The following is a 22,060-nucleotide window of genomic DNA, read 5'->3' on the forward strand; positions in this document are numbered from 1 at the left end:
GAAACTGACCGGATTTGAAATAGGGGTACACTTTCCGTCGCTCAATAAATTCCGCGAAAAATATTTTTAGGTATCCGACACATCACTTTATGTGCTAAATTTTTTTTCCGTTTAGCGCGATGGTGAACGGGTGCACCAGCGCGCCCGGTACGGCCATACCGCATCTCCGTGGGGCCGTTTTGGCCGGATGACAGTTTAAACTAAGTTAGAAAATCCCTTGGACCCGCATGGCGTCATTTCATGTGTCCTAGTAACCACTTCAAAAATTAGAATTAGGATACAACAATTATTTTGGAAAACCCTTCATAAACAGAGGTATCACGTCCAGAGTTCTAAGGCTTTTAGGGCAAATAAGTAGGAAACAGCCTGTGACACCGTATAGTTTGTCGGACCGAGGCCATATTTGGCACGTGTGTGGTACCTGGGATGGGAAGCAAGGCCCCGGGAGCGGATTTCCAATCCGACCCATGTGAGATGGTTTTTTCATTTTCGGGGTGCCAAAACGGGTTTTTTTTTGTGAAACAGCTAAATGGGGCGCATTTTAGTATTGCGTGAGACCTCCGCGTAGTGATAGGACACCGCCTTCGTACCACATATCACATGCCATATGTGCATGCTAGCTATTTGGGAATCTCTGCGGCTTCGGTGTCCCGCCGAATCCGCTGGAAACTGACCGGATTTGAAATAGGGGTATAATTTCCGTCGCTCAATAAATTCCGCGAAAAATGTTTTTAGGTCTACAGCACATCACTTTATGTGCTAAACTTTTTCCGTTTAGCGTGTTGGCGAACAGTGCACCAGCGCGTTCGGTATGGCCATTTCGCATCTCCCGAGGGGGCCGTTTTGGCTAGATGGCAAACTGGACGTCATATTTGGATTCCTCTAATTTTTAGGTTCAAATGATGATATGGATGTTATATTTAGATTCCTCTCATTTTTATGATCGATTTAGACATATTATTTATGGAATTCTGATTTTTCGATTTAAAGATATTAATTATTCCATATTAGATAGAAAAAAACCAAAAAATAAAATCATTTTATTGTTATTTGAATTCTATATTATTAATAATTGTTACTTATATATTCATTGTTGTTTACTTAAGTAATTGTTTGGAATTCAAAAATAAAGAATTGTGACATCACGGTCCAAGGGTTAATAGAGTTGATAGGCTATTATTATCAGCAAGGTGTCAATTCTTTAAGGGAAGCTCATCCGAATGGAACCAAGAAATTAAGCGTGCTGAGGTTAGAGTAGTGTGAGGATGGGTGACCGACTGGGAAGTTTAACCATGATTGTAATTTGACCTAAGATTAAGTGTACTTAGAGTTAAAAGTGTCTGGTGAAAGATAAATAAGTAAAAAAAAAAGAAAAAAAACGGTGTAAAAAAATTAAAATTTTAAAAATTTTAAAACTCTATGCCTCGGCATATAGAAAAAATATTTTTTTTTCCGAATTTTTTTTGAATTGTTTTTTGGAAAAAAAAATTTGAATTTTTAAAATTTGTATGCCGACGGTTTTGCCGTCGGCGTAGCGTGCTACGCCGAGGGCCGGACTACGCCGACGGCAATATTGTCTATGCCGAGGGACCTAAGCACCGACGCCATACGCCGAGGGCCAGACGTGGCTACGCCGAGGGTAGCTGGCCGTCGGCGTATTCGTCCATTCCTGTAGTGGAACAGCTATGCTCTCCAGTCACATCTGTGTTACAAATGTATTTTCACAACAAAAAATCTCCCCTATGAGTCTGCTTAAACTGATGATGGCAGAGATAATTCAGTTATTACCTACTCCCTCCATTCCTTTTTAATTGACTCGAATTTAGTACAAACCTGTACTAAATCCCAGTCAATTAAAAAAGAACGGAGGGAGTAATAGCCAATAACGATGTAATGCAGACGCTAGAAATACTTGCAACGCCGCATTACTTCAAATAAGAAATCCATTCCAAGGTCGGATATCGGAGGGGTTGCTTCTCGCTGAAAATACATGTAGACAAAGTTAATAAAAGCAAACATACTGAAAATAACTTTGTTTTCAACAAAACCTGAGAGTATTGCATTGTCAAGAAAGCATACTTCAGAACACGTTTTCCACCGAAGGAAAAGTTTAAGGCACCATCCACCTAAGATAACAAGTTAGAAGGATACATACCGAGATGATCTTCAACAAAAGTGACCACACAACACAAAAACAATGAGAAAAAAGATGAAATAAATACGCCAAGTAATAACTCCGGAAAAAAGATCTTTCTTAATTTTTAACGAAAGCAACATTCAATTTTTGTTTGCAAGCTGAATATTGAGCAATCTGAGAAACTAAAGAGAGAATGTAATAGAGCCTTGTTTAACCTGGTACTTCACTACACGGGTACACTCGATCGAGTATCCATCTATAGAGATAATTTTAGAGCATAAGCATGATTACTCCATCAACGACATTGTTCACCTAGTGCTGCTGCAACGCTATAAAATTTCTTTCATCTGATATATGTGAAAAAATAGTGCATGGAAGAAAACTAACTGAGCTTGGCCTTATTGTACACAAATAAATATAAGCAATAAACTGCATGGGCGATAGATCATTTTGCAGAGAATTTCAGGCTCACTCTGTAGATATAGTAGCTTGTTGCCCAATTGAGAATCCCAACAGTCAGATACAGTAGACATATATATCCACTATGATGGCTTGTTTCTCAATCAATAAAATAGGAACCTTAGAAGTTCTCTGTAAACAATATAGATAAGGTACCCACAAAAAATGACAATACTCGCATGTTTTATATATACTTTATATCATTTTGATGCATTTTCTGGTACTAACCTATTAACAAGATGCCGAAGCGCCAGTTCCTGTTTTCTGCCGTTTTTGGTTTCAGAAATCCTACACAGGAAATATTCTCGGAATTGGACGAAATAAAAGCCCATGGTCTTATTTTGCACGGAGCCTTCCAGAAGTCCAAAGAGGAGACGAAGAGGGGCGACAAGGCGGCCACACCATAGGGGGCGCGGCCCCACCCCTGGCCGCGCCGCCTTATTGGGTGGGCCCCTCGAGCGTCCCCCGACTCTGCCCCTTCGCCTATATAATCTCTCCGTCGCGAAAACCCTAGTACCGAGAGCCACGATACGAGAAAAGTTCCAGAGACACCGCCGCCGCCAATCCCATCTCGGGGGATTCTGAAGATCGTCTCCGGCACCCTGCCGGAGAAGGGAATCATCACCGGAGGACTCTACATCACCATGCCCGTCTCCGGACTGATGCGTGAGTAGTTCATCCTTGGACTATGGGTCCATAGCAGTAGCTAGATGGTTGTCTTCTCCTCTTGTGCTATCATGTTTAGATCTTGTGAGCTGCCTATCATGATCAAGATCATCTTATTGTAATGCTACATGTTGTGTTTGTTGGGATCCGATGACTATGGAATACTATGTCAAGTTGATTATTGATCTATCATATATGTGTTGCTTATGATCTTGCATGCTCTTCGTTGCTAGTAGAGGCTCTGGCCAAGTTGATACTTGTAACTCCAAGAGGGAGTATTTATGCTCGATAGTGGGTTCATGCCTCCATTGAATCTGGGACAGTGACAGAAAGTTCTAAGGTTATGGATGTGCTGTTGCCACTAGGGATAAAACATCAATGATTTGTCTAAGGATATTTGTATTGTTTACATTACACACAGTACTTAATGCAATTGTCTGTTGTTTGCAACTTAATACTGGAAGGGGTGTGGATGCTAACCCGAAGGTGGACTTTTTAGGCATAGATGCATGCTGGATAGCGGTCTATATTCTTTGTCGTAATGCCCTAAGTAAATCTCATATTAGTCATCATGATATGTATGTGCGTTGCTATGCCCTCTCTATTTGTCAATTGCCCAACTGTAATTTGTTCACCCAACATGATATTTATCTTATTGGAGAGACACCACTAGTGAACTGTGGAACCCGGCCCATTCTTTTACATCTGAAATACAATCTACTGCAATCATTATTCTATGATGTTCTTTGCAAACAAACATCATTCTCCACACCATACGTTTAATCCTTTGTTTACAGCAAGCCAGTGAGATTGACAACCTCACTGTTAAGTTGGGGCAAAGTATTTTGATTGTGTTGTGCAGGTTCCACGTTGGCGCCGGAATCCCTGGTGTTGCGCCGCACTACACTCCTCCACCAACAACCTTCGCGTGGCCTTCATGTCCTACTGGTTCGATAACCTTGGTTTCTTACTGAGGGAAAACTTGTTGCTGTACGCATCACACCTTCCTCTTGGGGTTCCCAACGGACGTGTGCTTTACCGTCACAAGCAGTGCCTGCAAGGTGTTAGCGGTAACATAGTACAAATAGCGAATAGTAGGGCACTCAAAAGTATTTTCCCGAGGGAGTGTGCTAGGTATTCTCATCCTAAAAAAATACATGCTAGGTGAGGGGTTCAACGGTGGCACTGTTCTCAAAGCCAAAGTGGTTGTACAGCTTATCCAGGGTCAAAACATACTCACGGGTAATCAAACAGAAGGATATTCGGTCAACTCCGGGCTGATTCTCCACAATTTTGTAGTAGCGGATCACGTGTGCGTCAAAGTGCCGAGGAACTTGAGTGTCAAGCAGCGATAAGTGGCAGCCTCCTGAAAAGAAAAGTCAAGGAGACCAAGATTGTTGCAAAGAGTATTGAAATCATCGCGAAGGCCTAGTTGGTTCAAAATATGGGGGCATGTGCATTTTGTCGACTTGATCTCGCGGTCCTTGAGACGGTTGAAATGGTTGAGTTGACGGCGGTCTTGAAACTCGATACTGAGCGAAGCGGGTGTGTCTTCAACCGGTAGTACAGCCACAGCGCGCGAGCGGCTCCTTGTGTTCATCTAAAATTAATTAGCGGTTCGGTACCTTAAGAAGATCTTAACAAAAATTCAACTAAAAATAAAAATATGATCCGATAGAAATAGACATGTGATCATCCTATACACATCTTATAAAATAATCTCCTCCAAAATTCCGTCTAACATGCTCATTAAGGGGATGAAGTTCAGAATATGACCTAAGTCTCGATTGATAATGATAAAAGCTAGAGCATGCTTCGATGGAGTGCAAGGAATCGAATTAAGAACGAACGAATTTGGAACGAACAAATTTGGATTGGAGAAACGTACCATACTTCGATGGAGTGCAAGGACTCGAATGAAGAACGAACGAATTTGGAGATCCAATGGATTAGGTTTTTGAGTTTGGATGAGGAAGAGAGAGAATATGAAAATTTAGGTTGCATACCTGTTCCCTGCATGTTTAAGTTGTCCGATACGCGGTACTGGCTCATCCCGCCCGTTAGGTGCAACCGCCTTGGAATAAGTCGGTCGACGCGGTACGGTCGGGTGATACAGCCATATCCCCCGTACCGATGCTCGGTAAACTTACACAATGTTTTCGAAAAATTGATGTTTTCGTCGTCGAATCGGTACGGGCGCACGGTACGGTCGGATCTGACCGTACCGATGGTCGCCAAACTTATTATGGCATGTTTCGACGAAATCTTAAACTTTTCTCTTTCGTGGTCGTGGATGCAGTACGGGCACATGGTACGGTCTGGTACGACTGTACCGATGGTCTCCAAAGTTATATTAACATGCGAACATCAAAAATTTCTGTGCAACTTTCACGTGCATTTATGCATCAACATTACCTCGAAAATGGCTAAAGAAAAATAGCAGTATATATCAAGAATGCACAACCGTTAGCATAGAAAATAAAAAAGGCATTGTATTTAACTTGTTATCATCTGTCCCAAGGATCTCATGAAGACTCTTTATTAAAAAAACAAAACGAACAAATAAAATAAATATTAAACTTAAATAAGAACTAGATAGAAACAAATTTATTGAGCATGGTTTGCCTCTCATGAAGCGCTTCTAGTTAAGGTCAATTAGCTTGACCAATATGGTGATCACTTAAGAGTTGGAAGTGGAAGACCCACTCCAAAATAGTTATCTTTCAAAGTATTGATCCCATCATAATCAGTTTTGGTCTTCTTCTTCGTAGGGAAGTGCACTACGAATGGGTCGTTGCATGGTAGTCTGGTACGTCTCCAACGTATCTATAATTTCTTATGTTCCATGCTAGTTTCATGCCAATAGCTACATGTTTTGTATGCACTTTATATCATATTATGGCATTTATTGGACTAACCTATTAACAAGATGCCACAGTGCCAGTTTCTGTTTATTATGTCTGTTTATTGCAGAAAAGGCCCAAAAACCAAAGTGCTCGGAAAAATCCAGAAAAATTACAGAAATTCTTTTTCGCCAGAACACCCACGGAGCCAGAAGGGCCAGGCCAGAGGAGGCTCACGGCCTCCTCCCCATCCACTGGCGCGGCCAGGAGGGGGGCGGCGCCGCCCTATGGGGTGGGCCCCTCGGGAACCCCCTCGCGCCGCCCTTTCGCCTATATTAAGATCCTGCCCCGAAAACCCTAGTGAGATGGACGATTTCTCCAGAAGAGTTCCGTAGCTCCGCCGCCACCAAAAACCCTAATTCGGGGGACAGAAGTCTCTGTTTCGGCACCCTGCCGGGACGGTGAATTGCCCCCGGAGCCATCTCCATCGACTCCATCGCCATCTTCATCGCCGTTGTTGTCTCCCATGATGAGGAGTAGTTCTCCCCCGGGGCTGAGGGCTCTACCGGTAGCTATGCGGTCCATCTCTCTCTCTCCCATGGTGTGATCTTTATGTGATCATGAGCTTTGTAATCTAGTTGAATATGTAGATGTTACTCTTGTCTATTATGCACTCTAGAGATTACTTTAATATGAACTCCGGAGTCACTCTCCACGGTGTGATGGTGACAGTGTGCGCATCGTGTGTGATTCCTTTATGACGTTGTGGAGCTTGTTTACTCCGGCTTGAGGTGTGCTTTTGCATCCCTACACAATGAATGGTATTTGTTATCCAACAAGAGAGTGTTTGAGAGTAGCATTTATTTATTCAATTATGTGATCATTGTTGAGAGTGTCCACTAGTGAAAGTATGATCCCTAGGCCTTGTTTCTAAGCATTGAAACACCGTTTCCAACAAGTTCTGCTACATGTTCGCTTGCTGTCATTTTTATTTCAGATTGGAATTACTACTTATAATCATCCATATTACTTGTATTTCACTATCTCTTCGCCGAACTAGTGCACCTATACATCTGACAAGTGTATTAGGTGTGTTGGGGACACAAGAGACTTCTTGTATCTTAATTGCAGGGTTGCTTGAGAGGGATATCTTTGACCTCTACCTCCCTGAGTTCGATAAACCTTGGGTGATTCACTTAAGGGAAACTTGCTGCTGTTCTACAAACCTCTACTCTTGGAGGCCCAACACTGTCTACAGGAATAGAAGCGTGCGTAGACATCAAGCTATTTTATGGCGCCGTTGCCGGGAGGTAAGCTAAAAGGTATTCACATCCTCCGACTATAAGCTATTTCCTAGCACTGTTACCGGTGTGTGAGTGCTCGAAGCTATTTCCTTTAGATTCTGTAATTATATCTTTTTGTTTCTTGTTTTTATTTCACTAGTCAGGCTTAATGGAAAACAACAAAAAAATAGAGATCTTTATGAAATTTATATTGAATTAGGACATGATGCTTTTGAATAGAAAATTAAAAAACCTATGGAAGTTTTTCTGCATAATAGTGGTAGTAATGTTATTAGTATAAATTTTTTGGACACCATTATTTTTAATGCTATGGAAAAACCCAAGCTTGGGGAAGCTAGTTTATATAAAAATAATCATTTTTGCTCCTCACCTTTGGATGAAGTATTTTTCCTTGATAATTCTTTGTCTCCAATATGTGGTAATTCGAATGATGCTTGTTATATTTTCAGTCCATCTACTATTGAGGATAAAATTCATTATGATTATTCTATGCCTCCAATTTATGATGATTATAATGATGGATGTGATAGTTTTACTCCCACTATTACTAATAAAATTGATTATGCTTGTGTGGAGAGTAATGATACTTTTATGCATGTGGATCATGATAAGAATGCTTTATGCGATAGCGCAACGAACTGGATGCATAGTACAAAACTTGTTACTTGTTCTCGTAGGCTAACTAACCAAATCATAGGATCTAACACGAGACCGGATAAACACCGCGCCCCTTCTGTAAAATTCTCAGACGCTATAGCTGTGTAAAAACAGTACTCGATTTCTCACTAGGCTATATTGTTGAGTTTATCAATGAAACCACTGAAAATTATTATGAGAGAGGGAGACATGGTTTTATATATCTCAATAATATTAAGTCACCTCTCTTTTTGTTGAAAATTTTGAAGTCACTACAAGGAAAATGCTTATTGCCGGCGCACCAAAAAGGCCTATTGCCGGCGCACTAGAGCCCGCCGGTGGGAACAGGCCGGTGATAATCGCTTATTGTTGGCGCACCAGTTGGTGCGCCGGTGGCAACTCGCGTTATCCCCGGCGCACCTGTCTTGTTTGCCGGCGGTAGGTTATACAAGAAAACAAAAAAAATTCAAATCTAGATATAGATCTAGATCTAGCTAATCAGTGGTTGTCGTCTCTGCGCTGGTGTAGGAGGTACATGAGGTGCAGGAGGATGGCGGAAGCTCCCGAGGTCGTCGCGTCGGTGTAGGAGGAGGAGGAGTAGGCCGGAGGTGGAGGAGACCGGAGTAGGTGGGGGAGCCCGGAGTTGATGGAGGTGTGAAAGGATCGTATGCCGCACCTAGAGGGGGGGGGGTGAATAGGTGCTAACCAATTTTTAGTTCTTTTTCAATTTAGGCTTGACACAAAGGTAAATTCTCTAGATATGCAACTAAGTGAATTTACCTATATGACAAGGTAATCAACTAAGGAAGATATAGCTACGCAATATAAGAGATAGAATAGGATAGAGGTAACCGAGAGTGGAGCACGCGATGACACGGAGATGATTCCCGTAGTTCCCTTCCTTTGCAAGAAGGTACGTCTACGTTTGGAGGAGTGTGGTTGCTACGAAAGCCAAACCAACAGCCACGAAGGCTTCACTCAGATCTCCTGTGAGCAACGCCACGAAGGCCTAGCCCACTTCCACTAAGGGATTTCCTCGAGGCGGAAACCGGGCCTTTACAAGGTTCTTGGGGCACACATCCACAACCAAATTGGAGGCTCCCAAATCTGTAATAATACAACAATCAACAACAACACATCAACAACAATCAACTAGGGAACCACATAGGAACACTAGCAAGAGATTTCTCAAACAAATGAGGGGGAAATGTAAATCGCTTCGGTGAGGATGTAGATCGGTGTCTTCTCCTTCGAATCTCCAAAGATCAAGAGCTTTGGTTGGGGGAGGAAGGAGATCTTGCAAATCTTGTGTTCTTGAGGTGGCTCTAATGGAGGGGAGACTTGGCAGAATTTTGTGCAATGATTGAGCAAGGAGCAAGGTAGAAGAAGGGGGGGTATAAATACCCCTCTCCAAAATCCAGCCGTTTGGGCTTCTGGGGGGCCGGATAATCCGGCCTAAGTTAGGGCCGGATAATCCCCCCCCCCCCCCGGAAAATCCGGTCTCAAGGACAAAACCTGGCAAATATCCGGCCAAATGTCCGGCCCCTGTCCAGAGCTGCTTTTCTCCAGGTCCTTAGCCGATTTCGAGGCCCCCGGATATTTTGGAAATATCCGGCCCGGATAATCCGGCCCTGGGACAAAACCAGGCAAATATCCGGGCAAATGTCCGGCCCCTGTCCAGAAGCATACTGAGCCACAATTCCTCAAGTCCTTAGCCGAAAAATGGGGCCCAGATATTTTGGAAATATCCGGCCCGAATTATCCGGCCTGGTGATCCTGTTCAGCTTCTTTTTGACATGACTAACCACATCCATCACACATATATAAATGTATCTATATAATTCCTGTACCACTTAGACAAACATTAGTGTATCACATACATTGACATCAAACACACAAAACATAATATGAGAGATGTTCTTTCAATCTCCCCTTTTTGGTGTTTGATGACAATATACGGATTTGCAAGAGAATCACTATAGAGTCAAGCATGATGGCAAAACATAGAGGCACTCCCCCTACATGTGTGCATATAAGTAATTTGCATTTGAATACAAATACACAACACATAGGTGCGAGGTGCCTCAACACAAGAGGTATCCAATCATGAGCTCTAACAAGAGACATAGACATATATGAAGTTGAGATAAGGTGCTAGAAATCATACCCATGTGTAGATACATAATACGGAGATATAGCATCACACATAATATAATAGCCTTGATCTCAACATATAGAAATCCGAAAACCATAACAATGTCTCATACCACATAGCACATAGTTTTAAACGGGACACAACCAAACCAAATAGCATCACACATAATATAATGGCCTTGATCTCAACATATAGAAATCCGAAAACCATAACAATGTCTCATACCACATAGCACATAGTTTTAAACGGGACACAACCAAACCAAATAGTTCAAATAAGAGGGAACACAAGCAATAGAAGAATGATAAACGCATATGCTTGTGCCCAAACCATGGAAATCCCCAAGAGAAGTCCTAATAGAACACTTCTCCCCCTTTGGCATTGAGACGCCAAAAAGGGGACAAGCGCGATGCTACTCGCCCCATGGGGATCACTCGGAGCCATCTTCGTCATCGGACTGGTACGCCGCTTCCTCTTCTTACTCTTCAGTGTCAGGGGCATCCGGAGAGCAGCGAGTGAGGCTGGCCCTTTGAATGCAATAATCAAGATCACTCCACGAAACTGATACGTCTCCAACGTATCTATAATTTCTGATGTTCCATGCTTGTTTTATGACAATACCTACATGTTTTGTTCACACTTTATATCGTTATGATGCGTTTTCCGGAACTAACCTATTGACGAGATGTCGAAGTGCCAGTTCCTGTTTTCTGCTGTTTTTGTTTTCAGAAATCCTAGTAAGGAAATATTCTCGGAATTGGACGAAATCAACGCCCAGCATCTTATAATTCCACGAAGCTTCCAGAACACCCGTGAGGGACCAGAGGAGAGCCACAGGGGGCCCACGCGTGTGCCCGGCGTGGCCAAGAGGGGGGCCGCGCCCCCCTATTGTGTGGCGGCTCCGTAGCCCTTCCGACTCCGCCTCTTCGCCTATAAGAAGCCCCCTGACCTAAATCTTCGATACGAATAAGCTACGGTACGAGAAACCTTCTAGAGCCGCCGCCATCGCGAAGCCAAGATCTGGGGGACAGAAGTCTCTGTTCCGGCACGCCGCCGGGACGGGGAAGTGCCCCCGGAAGGCATCTCCATCGACACCACCGCCATCTTCATCACCGCTGCTGTCTCCCATGAGGAGGGAGTAGTTCTCCCTCCAGTCTAAGGGCTGTACCGGTAGCTATGTGGTTAATCTCTCTCCTATGTACTTCAATACAATGATCTCATGAGCTGCCTTACATGATTGAGATTCATATGAGCTTTGTTTCACTATTAATCTATGTGTTACTCTAGTGATGTTATTAAAGTACTCTATTCCTCCTCCATGATGTAATGGTGACAGTGTGTGCATCATGTAGTACTTGGCGTAGTTTATGATTGTAATCTCTTGTAGATTATGGAGTTAACTATTACTATGATGGTATTGATGTGATCTATTCCTCCTTTCATAGTATGATGGTGACAGTGTGCATGCTATGTTAGTACTCGGTATAATTGCGTTGGTCTATCATGCACTCTAAGGTTACTTATATATGAACATCGAATGTTGTGGAGCTTGTTAACTCCGGCATTGAGGTGCTCTTGTGGCCCTACACAATTAGTGGTGTTCATCATCCAACAAGAGAGTGTAGAGTGGTTTTATTATGTGATCAATGTTGAGAGAGTCCACTAGTGAAAGTATGATCCCTAGGCCTTGTTTCCAAATACTGCAATCATCGCTTATTTACTGTTCTACTTCATCTTTACTTCCTGCAATATTACCACCATCAACTGCACGCCAGCAAGCATTTTCTGGCGCCGTTGTCACTGTTTGTTTACTGTTCCACTGCATGTTTACTCGCTGCCATATTTTATTCAGATTGCTATTACCACTCATATACATCCATATTACTTGTATTTTACTATCTCTTCGCTGAGCTAGTGCACCTATACATCTGACAAGTGTATTACGTGTGTTGGGGACACAAGAGACTTCTTGCATTCTGATCGCAGGGTTGCTTGAGAGGGATATCTTTGACCTCTTCCTCCCTGAGTTCGATAAACCTTGGGTGATCCACTTAAGGGAAAACTTGCTGCTGTTCTACAAACCTCTGCTCTTGGAGGCCCAACACTGTCTACAGGAAAAGAAGTGTGAGTAGACATCAAGCTATTTTTCTCGCGCTGTTGCCGGGGAACGAAAAGCTACACACAGAGATTTCCTCCCACGTCAACCACGTGCCAGTTGTAGACCGACAATTATTTTTTGGCGCCGTTGCCGGGGAGGAAAGGTAAAAGGCACTCACACTCTGGTCCCAGGTAACTAAGTTATTTTCTGGTGGCGTTCTAAGTGCTCGAAGCTATTTCCTTTAGATCCTGCAATTGCATCTTTTTGTTTCTTGTTTTTATTTCACTAGTTAGGCATAATGGAAAGCAACATGGAGCTTTTTAATCTATTTCCTGAGTTAAAACATGGATTGTTTGATGTGAAAATTAAAAAACCTATGGAACATATTAGTATGAACGCTTTGAACACCATTGTTGCTAATGATATGGAAAATTCTAAGCTTGGGGAAGCTGGTTTTGATGAGCATGATATTTTTAGTCCCCCAAGAATTGAGGAGGAAATTTACTTTGATGATACTTTACCTCCTATTTATGATGATTATAATGATAGTGGTCTTTTGGTGCCACCTATAATGGAGAGTAAATTTTATTATGATTATACTATGCCTCCTACACTTGATGAGAATAATAATGATAGCTACTTTGTTGAATTTGCTCCCACTACAATTAATAAGAATGACTATGCTTATGTGGAGATTAATAATTTTATGCATGAGACTCATGATAAGAATGCTTTATGTGATAGTTATATTGTTGAGTTTGCTCATGATGCTACTGGATATTATTATGAGAGAGGAAAATATGGTTGTAGAAATTTTCATGTTAATAAAACACCTCTCTATGTGCTGAAATTTTTGAAGCTACACTTGTTCTATCTTCTTATGCTTGTTACTTTGCTCTTCATGAACTTGTTTATTTACAAGATTCCTTTTCATAGGAAGTGGGTTAGACTTAAATGTGTTTTGAATTTGCTTCTTGATGCTCTCTTTTGCTTCAACTCTTATTTCTTGCAAGTGCATCATTGAAATCAATGAGCCCATCTTAATGGCTATAAAGAAAGCACTTCTTGGGAGATAACCCATGTTTTTATTTTACTACAACAATTTTATTTTATATTTGAGTCTTGGAAGTTGTTACTACTGTAGCAACCTCTCCTTATCTTTGTTTTATAGCATTTGTTGTGCCAAGTAAAGTCTTTGATAGTAAGGTTGATACTAGATTTGGATTGCTGCGTAGAAACAGATTTCTGTCGGTCACGAATTTGGGCAGTGTTCTCTGTAGCTAACTCAGAAAAATCTGCCAATTTACGTGAGTGATCCTCGGATATGTACGCAACTTTCATTCAATTTGAGAATTTTCATTTGAGCAAGTCTGGTGCACCTAAAAAAATTCGTCTTTAAGGACTGTTCTGTTTTGACAGATTCTGCCTTTTATTTCGCATTGCTTCTTTTGCTATGTTGGATGGATTTCTTTGTTCCATTAACTTCCAGTAGCTTTGAACAATGTCCAGAAGTGTTAAGAATGATTGTGTCACCTCTGAACATGTGATTTTTTGATTATGCACTAACCCTCTAATGAGTTTGTTTTGAGTTTGGTGTGGAGGAAGTTTTCAAGGGTCAAGAGAGGAGGATGATATATGATCAAGAAGAGTGAAAAGTCTAAGCTTGGGGATGCCCCCGTGGTTCATCCCTGCATATTTCAAGAAGACTCAAGCATCTAAGCTTGGGGATTCCCAAGGCATCCCCTTCTTCATCAACAATTTATCAGGTTTCTTCTCTTGAAACTATATTTTTATTCGGTCACATCTTATGTACTTTACTTGGAGCGTCTGTTTTTTTTTATTTTTGTTTTGTTTGAATAGATTCATGCTTGTGTGGGAGAGAGACACGCTCCGCTGGTTCATATGAAAACATGTGTTCTTAGCTTTTAATGTTCATGGCGAAGGTTGAAACTGCTTCGTTAATTGTTATATGGTTGGAAACAGAAAATGCTACATGTGGTAATTGGTATGATGTCTTGAATAACTTGATACTTGGCAATTGTTGTGCTCATATAGATTATGTTTAAGCTCTTGCATCATATACTTTGCACCTATTAGTGAAGAAGTACATAGAGCTTGCTAAAATTTGGTTTGCATGATTGGTCTCTCTAAGGTCTAGATATTTTCTAGTAAGGGTTTGAACAACAAGGAAGACAGTGTAGAGTCTTATAATGCTTGCAATATGTTTTTATGTGAGTTTTTCTTTACCGGTTCATACTTGTGTTTGCTTCAAATAACCTTGCTAGCCTAAGCCTTGTATTGAGAGGGATTACTTCTCATGCATCCAAAATCCTTGAGCCAAAAACTATGCCACTTGTGTCCACCATACCTACCTACTACATGGTATTTCTCTGCCATTCCAAAGTAAATTGCTTGAGTGCTACCTTTAAATTTCTATCCTTTGTCTTTGCAATATATAGCTCATGGGACAAATAGCCTAAAAACTATTGTGGTATTGAATATGTACTTATGTATCTTATTTCTTATTAAGTTGCTTGTTGTGCGATAACCATGTTCCTGGGGACGCCATCAACTATCTTTGTTGAATATCATGTGAGTTGCTATGCATGTTCGTCTTGTCTGAAGTAAGGGTGATTTATCACGAGTTGAATGGTTTGAGTATGCATATTGTTAGAGAAGAACATTGGGCCGCTAACTAAAGCCATGATCCATGGTGGAAGTTTCAGTTTTGGACAACAATCCTCAATCTCTTGTGAGAATATTATTTGTTGTTGAATGCTTATGCATTAAAGAGGAGTCCATTATCTGTTGTCTATGTTGTCCCGGTATGGATATCTAAGTTGAGAATAATCAAAAGCGAGAAATCCAATGCGAGCTTTCTCCTTAGACCTTTGTACAGGCGGCATAGACGTACCCCTTTGTGATACTTGGTTAAAACATATGTATTGCGATGATAATCCATGTAAATCCGAGCTAATTAGGAGAAGGTGCGGGCACTATTGGTAATCTATGCATGAGGCTTGCAACTTGTAGGATATAATTTACATAATACATATGCTTTATTACTACTGTTGACAAAATTGTTTCTTGTTTTCAAAATGAAAGCTCTAGCACAAACATAGCAATCGATGCTTCCCTCTGCGAAGGGCCATTCTTTTACTTTAATGTTGAGTCAGGTTACCTACTTCCTTCCATCTTAGAAGAAAACACTTGTGTTAACTGTGCATTGATTCTTACATACTTGCATATTTGCACTCATCATTTTACTTTATGTTGACAATTATCCATGAGATATGCATGTTGAAAGTTGAAAGCAACCGCTGAAACTTAATATTCCTTTGTGTTGCTTCAATGCCCTTATTTAGAATCTATTGCTTTATGAGTTAACTCTTATGCAAGACTTATTGATGCTTGTCTTGAAAGTACTATTCATGAAAAGTCTTTGCTATATGATTCAGTTGTTTAATCATTGTCTTTACCATTGCTTTGAATCGATGCATTCATCTCATATGGTTTACAATAGTATGATCAAGATTATGTTGGTAGCATTTCACTTCAAAAATTATTCTTTTATCGTTTACCTACTCGAGGACGAGTAGGAACTAAGCTTGGGGATGCTGATACGTCTCCAGCGTATCTATAATTTCTGATGTTCCGTGCTTGTTTTATGACAATACCTACATATTTTGTTCACACTTTATATCGTTTTGATGCGTTTTCCGGAACTAACCTATTGACGAGATGCCGAAGTGCCAGTTCCTGTTTTCTGCTGTTTTTGGTTTCAGAAATCCTAGTAAGGAAATATTCTCGGAATTAGACGAAATCAACGCCCAGCATCTTATAATTCCACGAAGCTTCCAGAACACCCGAGAGGGACCAGAGGAGAGCCACAGGGGGCCCACATGTGTGCCCGGCGTGGCCAAGAGGGGGGCCGCGCCCCCCTATTGTGTGGCGGCTCCGTAGCCCTTCCGACTCCTCCTCTTTGCCTATAAGAAGCCCCCTGACCTAAATCTTCGATACGAATAAGCCACGGTACGAGAAACCTTCCAGAGCCGCCGCCATCGCGAAGCCAAGATCTGGGGGACAGAAGTCTCTGTTCCGGCACGCCGCCGGGACGCGGAAGAGCTCCCGAAGGCATCTCCATCGACACCACCGCCATCTTCATCACCGCTGCTCTCTCCCATGAGGATGGAGTAGTTCTCCCTCGAGGCTAAGGGTTGTACCGGTAGCTATGTGGTTAATCTCTCTCCTATGTACTTCAATACAATGATCTCATGAGCTGCCTTACATGATTGAGATTCATATGAGCTTTGTATCACTATTAATCTATGTGTTACTCTAGTGATGTTATTAAAGTACTCTATTCCTCCTCCATGATGTAATGGTGATAGTGTGTGCATCATGTAGTACTTGGCGTAGTTTATGATTGTAATCTCTTGTAGATTATGGTTTTAACTATTACTATGATGGTATTGATGTGATATATACCTCCTTTCATAGTATGATGGTGACAGTGTGCATGCTATGTTAGTACTCGGTCTAATTGCGTTGGTCTATCATGCACTCTAAGGTTACTTAAATATGAACATCGAATGTTGTGGAGCTTGTTAACTCCGGCATTGAGGTGCCCTTGTAGCCCTACACAATTAGTGGTGTTCATCATCCAACAAGAGAGTGTAGAGTGGTTATTATGTGATCAATGTTGAGAGAGTCCACTAGTGAAAGTATGATCCCTAGGCCTTGTTTCCAAATACTGCAATCATCGCTTATTTACTGTTCTAGTGCATCTTTACTTCCTGCAATATTACCACCATCAACTGCACGCCAGCAAGCATTTTCTGGCGTCGTTGTCACTGTTTGTTTACTGTTCCACTGCATGTTTACTCGCTGCCATATTTTATTCAGATTGCTATTACCACTCATATACATCCATATTACTTGCATTTTACTATCTCTTCGCCGAACTAGTGCACCTATACATCTGACAAGTGTATTAGGTGTGTTGGGGACACAAGAGACTTCTTGCATTGTGATCGCAGGGTTGCTTGAGAGGGATATCTTTGACCTCTTCCTCCCTGAGTTCGATAAACCTTGGGTGATCCACTTAAGGGAAAACTTGCTGCTGTTCTACAAACCTCTGCTCTTGGAGGCCCAACACTGTCTACATGAAAAGAAGTGTGAGTAGACATCAGGAACCTGTGAAGAATGCCACCCACTGTAACCTGGGTGAACTGGAGGCTGAGGCGGGGGTCCTTGCTCACCACTGAGCTTGTGCAGAATGACCTCCTGAGTATGCTTAATCTCAGAACGCTCTCGGCTAGCCACATAGTTCTCCTTATGGATCTCAATATTCATGCAAAGGATGTGATGTTGAAACCAACTAAGCCTGCCTACTTGCTTCTTCATGGCAGGGAGGTCAGCATGGCGAGCAGGAGCAAAACCACTAGAGCGAGCATCACCCATAAAGGAGTCAGGAGCAGGTGCAGCAGAAGAAACTGGCTTAAGCTTGTAAGCCTTCTTGACAGTGTGCTTCTGCAATGGGAACCGGCTCAAGTCTTCACCATCCATGGCCACAGAGTTGTTGATGAGGAGCTGGATATATGGTGCATAAGGTATGGTGGTCCGGGAGACCATGGCATCATGAATCTCATTGAAGATGAAGTCCATGACATCAAGAGAGTAGTCACGTTCCTCATTACCATCACGAGCACACCTAAGGCTGAGGTGCATAAGATCCACAAGAGCTCCCTGGAGTGCATCATTGTTACCACCACTTGGAGAAATGGTGTCCCGAAAGAACCTTAGCAGCTGACCGTAGATGGGAAGCAGCCCCTTGGTAGTACCAACTGCTCCAGCTGAGGTATAGAGATCAAACAACACATTCTTATCCGTCTTCTGTGGTCCATGGAGGCGACGTCCTCCTCCTTCAGGAAGTCCAAGAATACCAGCAAACCGGCGCAAGGTTGCCCTACAGTGAGTGGAGCCAGACATCCATTCCATAGTGCGGTCATCATCTTTCTTGATGGCCAAAGTAGCAAAGAATTGCTTCACCAACTCTGGACTATAGTCACATTGAATCTTCATCAGATCCTGCAAGCCCAACCTGCCAGTCACCCAGATGGCATCCTCAAAGTGATTATTGACTGCCAGATCATCCACATTGATAGCTTGCATGGGTCGTAGTTTCTTCATGGGCTCATAAATGTCCTTGTAGATGAACTCCTGTTCCATGCACCAGTATTTCCTACCCTCTGTATCTTCATCCCTTGGGAGATCTTCATACCAGTTCTTCATGCGGATAGCTGCATAAGTGACAATGTACATTGTCTTGTAGTTTTCCCTTGTAGCCTTGTTCTTCTGCCTAGAAGCTGAGGACTTGCGAGGAGCGTTTGGTGCGAACTCATCATTTGAACGATCACGCCTTGGGCGTCTCCGAGCACCCCGAGAAACACCACCTGTGAACAGCAAAGGCGGATAGCAAAGAGAAGATAATGCTCATAAGTCATGTATGATACAGTAATGTACTCTAGAAACATACTATAAGTCGGTACAAGTCTAGACAAGATAGATTGAATCAATACTGCAACGGTGATGAAGCTCCAGGCCGGATAATCCGGTGTCCCCGTGGGGCGGATAATCTGGCCTGACCGGATAATCCGGTCTACGCGGGGGCCGGATAATCCGGCCCTGCGAATCTTGCAGAACTTCCAATCAAAAGCTTGTCTATGACCATATCGGTCTCATAGCATGCAAGAGGAGTATACTACACACGATTTGGAACAACTAGACACCATCTCCACCAACAAAATAGCACATACAAACCACAACACCTAGGGTTAGGGATTGTGAGTCATACCCGCATCCATTGGGGAAGCCGCTTGGAGGAAATGGTAGCTAGGGAGGAGAGGCACCCGATCCACCCAAAAACTCCGAGAGGGAGCGGACGGGGCGACTCCGGCGAGGAGGAGGAGCTCCGGCGGCTGAGGAGAAGGAAGAGGGCGCGTGGGGGGAACTGGTTGCTGTGGCAACTGTCCACCCCGCGGCCTTGATACGTCTCCAACGTATCGATAATTTCTTATGTTCCATGCCACTTTATTGATGATACCTACATGTTTTATGCATACTTTATATCATATTTATGCATTTTCCGGTACTAACCTATTAACGAGATGCCGAAGAGCCAGTTGCTGTTTTCTGCTGTTTTTGGTTTCAGAAATCCTAGTAAGGAAATATTCTCGGAATTGGAAGAAATCAACGCCCAGGATCTTATTTTTCCACGAAGCTTCCAGAACACCGGGGGAGATACGAAGTGGGGTGACGAGGCGGCCAGACGCTAGGGCGGCGCGGCCCAGGCCCTGGCCGCGCCGGCCTAGTGTGTGGGCCCCTCGCGTTGCCCCTAAACCTACCTCTCCGACTATAAGAAGCCTTCGTCGATAATAACTCCAGTACCGAGAGCCACGATACGGAAAACCTTCCAGAGACGCCGCCGCCGCCAATCTCATCTCGGGGGATTCAGGAGATCGCCTCCGGCACCCTGTCGGAGAGGGGAATCATCTCCCAGAGGACTCTTCACCGCCATGGTCGCCTCCGGAGTGATGAGTGAGTAGTTCACCCCTGGACTATGGGTCCATAGCAGTAGCTAGATGGTCGTCTTCTCCTAATTGTGCTATCATTGTTGGATCTTGTGAGCTGCCTAACATGATCAAGATCATCTATCTGTAATGCTATATGTTGTGTTTGTTGGGATCCGATGAATAAGTGAATGCTATGTTATGTTGATTATCAATATCATCTATGTGTTGTTTATGATCTTGCATGCTCTCCGTTGCTAGTAGAGGCTCTGGCCAAGTTGATACTTGTAACTCCAAGAGGGAGTATTTATGCTCGATAGTGGGTTCATGTCTCCATTAAATCTGGGGGAGTGACAGAAACCTCTAAGGTTGTGGATGTGTTGTTGCCACTAGGGATAAAACATCAATGCTATGTCTAAGGATATATTCGTTGATTACATTACGCACCATACTTAATGCAATTGTCTGTTGTTTGCAACTTAATACTGGAAGGGGTTCGGATGATAACCTGAAGGTGGACTTTTTAGGCATAGATGCATGCTGGATAGCGGTCTATGTACTTTGTCGTAATGCCCAATTAAATCTCACAATGCTCATCATAACATGTATGTGCATGGTCATGCCCTCTTTATTTGTCAATTGCCCAACTGTAATTTGTTCACCCAACATGCTATTTATCTTATGGGAGAGACGCCTCTAGTGAACTGTGGACCCTGGTCCATTCTTTTAATCGAATACAATCTACTGCAATACTTGTTCTACTGTTTTCTGCAAACAATCATTATCCACACTATACATCTAATCCTTTGTTACAGCAAGCCGGTGAGATTGACAACCTCACTGTCATGTTGGGGCAAAGTAATTTGGTTGTGTTGTGCAGGTTCCACGTTGGCGTCGGAATCCCTGGTGTTGCGCCGCACTACACTCCGCCGCCATCAACCTTCAACGTGCTTCTTGGCTCCTACTGGTTCGATAAACCTTGGTTTCTTACTGAGGGAAACTTACTGCTGTACGCATCACACCTTCCACTTGGGGTTCCCAACGGTCGCGTGTTGTACACGTGTCAAGCTAAATTTCTGGTGCTGTTGCCGGGGAGATCAAGACACGCTGCAAGTGGAGTCTCCACCTCCAATCTCTTTACTTTGTTTTTGTCTTGCTTTACTTTTATTTACAACTTTGTTTGATGCACTAAAACAAAACACAAAAAAATTAGTTGCTAGTTTTACTTTATTTACTATCTTGTTCTCCATATTAAAAACACAAAAAAATTAGTTACTTGCATTTACTTTATCTAGTTTGCTTTATTTACTGTTGCTAAAATGGGTACTCCTGAAAATACTAAGTTGTGTGATTTCACAACAACAAATAATAATGATTTCTTATGCACACCTATTGCTCCACCTGCTACTACAGCAGAATTCTTTGAAATTAAACCTGCTTTACTGAATCTTGTTATGAGAGAGCAATTTTCTGGTGTTAGTTCTGATGATGCTGCTGCCCATCTTAATAATATTGTTGAATTATGTGAAATGCAAAAGTATAAGGATGTAGATGGTGACATTATAATATTAAAATTGTTTCCTTTCTCATTAAGAGGAAGAGCTAAAGATTGTTTGCTATCTCTGCCTAAGAATAGTATTGATTCATGGACTAAATGCAAGGATGCTTTTATTGGTAGATATTATCCTCCTGCTAAAATTATATCTTTGAGAAGTAGCATAATGAATTTTAAACAATTGGATAATGAGCATGTTGCAAAAGCATGGGAAAGAATGAAATCTTTGGTTAAAAATTGCCCAACCCATGGACTGACTACTTGGATGATCATCCAAACCTTTTATGCAGGACTGAATTTTTCTTCGCGGAACCTATTGGATTCAGCTGCTGGAGGTACCTTTATGTCCATCACTCTAGGCGACGCAACAAAGCTTCTTGATAATATGATGATTAATTACTCTGAATGGCACACGGAAAGAGCTCCACAAGGTAAGAAGGTAAATTCCGTCGAAGAAACCTCTTCCTTGAGTGATAAGATTGATGCTATTATGTCTATGCTTGTGAATGGTAGGACTAATATTGATCCTAATAATGTTCCGTTAGCTTAATTGGTTGCTCAAGAAGAACATGTTGATGTAAACTTCATTAAAAATAATAATTTCAACAACAATGCTTACCGGAACAATTCTAGTAA

This window comes from Lolium perenne, chromosome 3 (assembly GCF_019359855.2).
Source record: "Lolium perenne isolate Kyuss_39 chromosome 3, Kyuss_2.0, whole genome shotgun sequence".
In the NCBI taxonomy this organism is placed as follows: domain Eukaryota; kingdom Viridiplantae; phylum Streptophyta; class Magnoliopsida; order Poales; family Poaceae; genus Lolium; species Lolium perenne.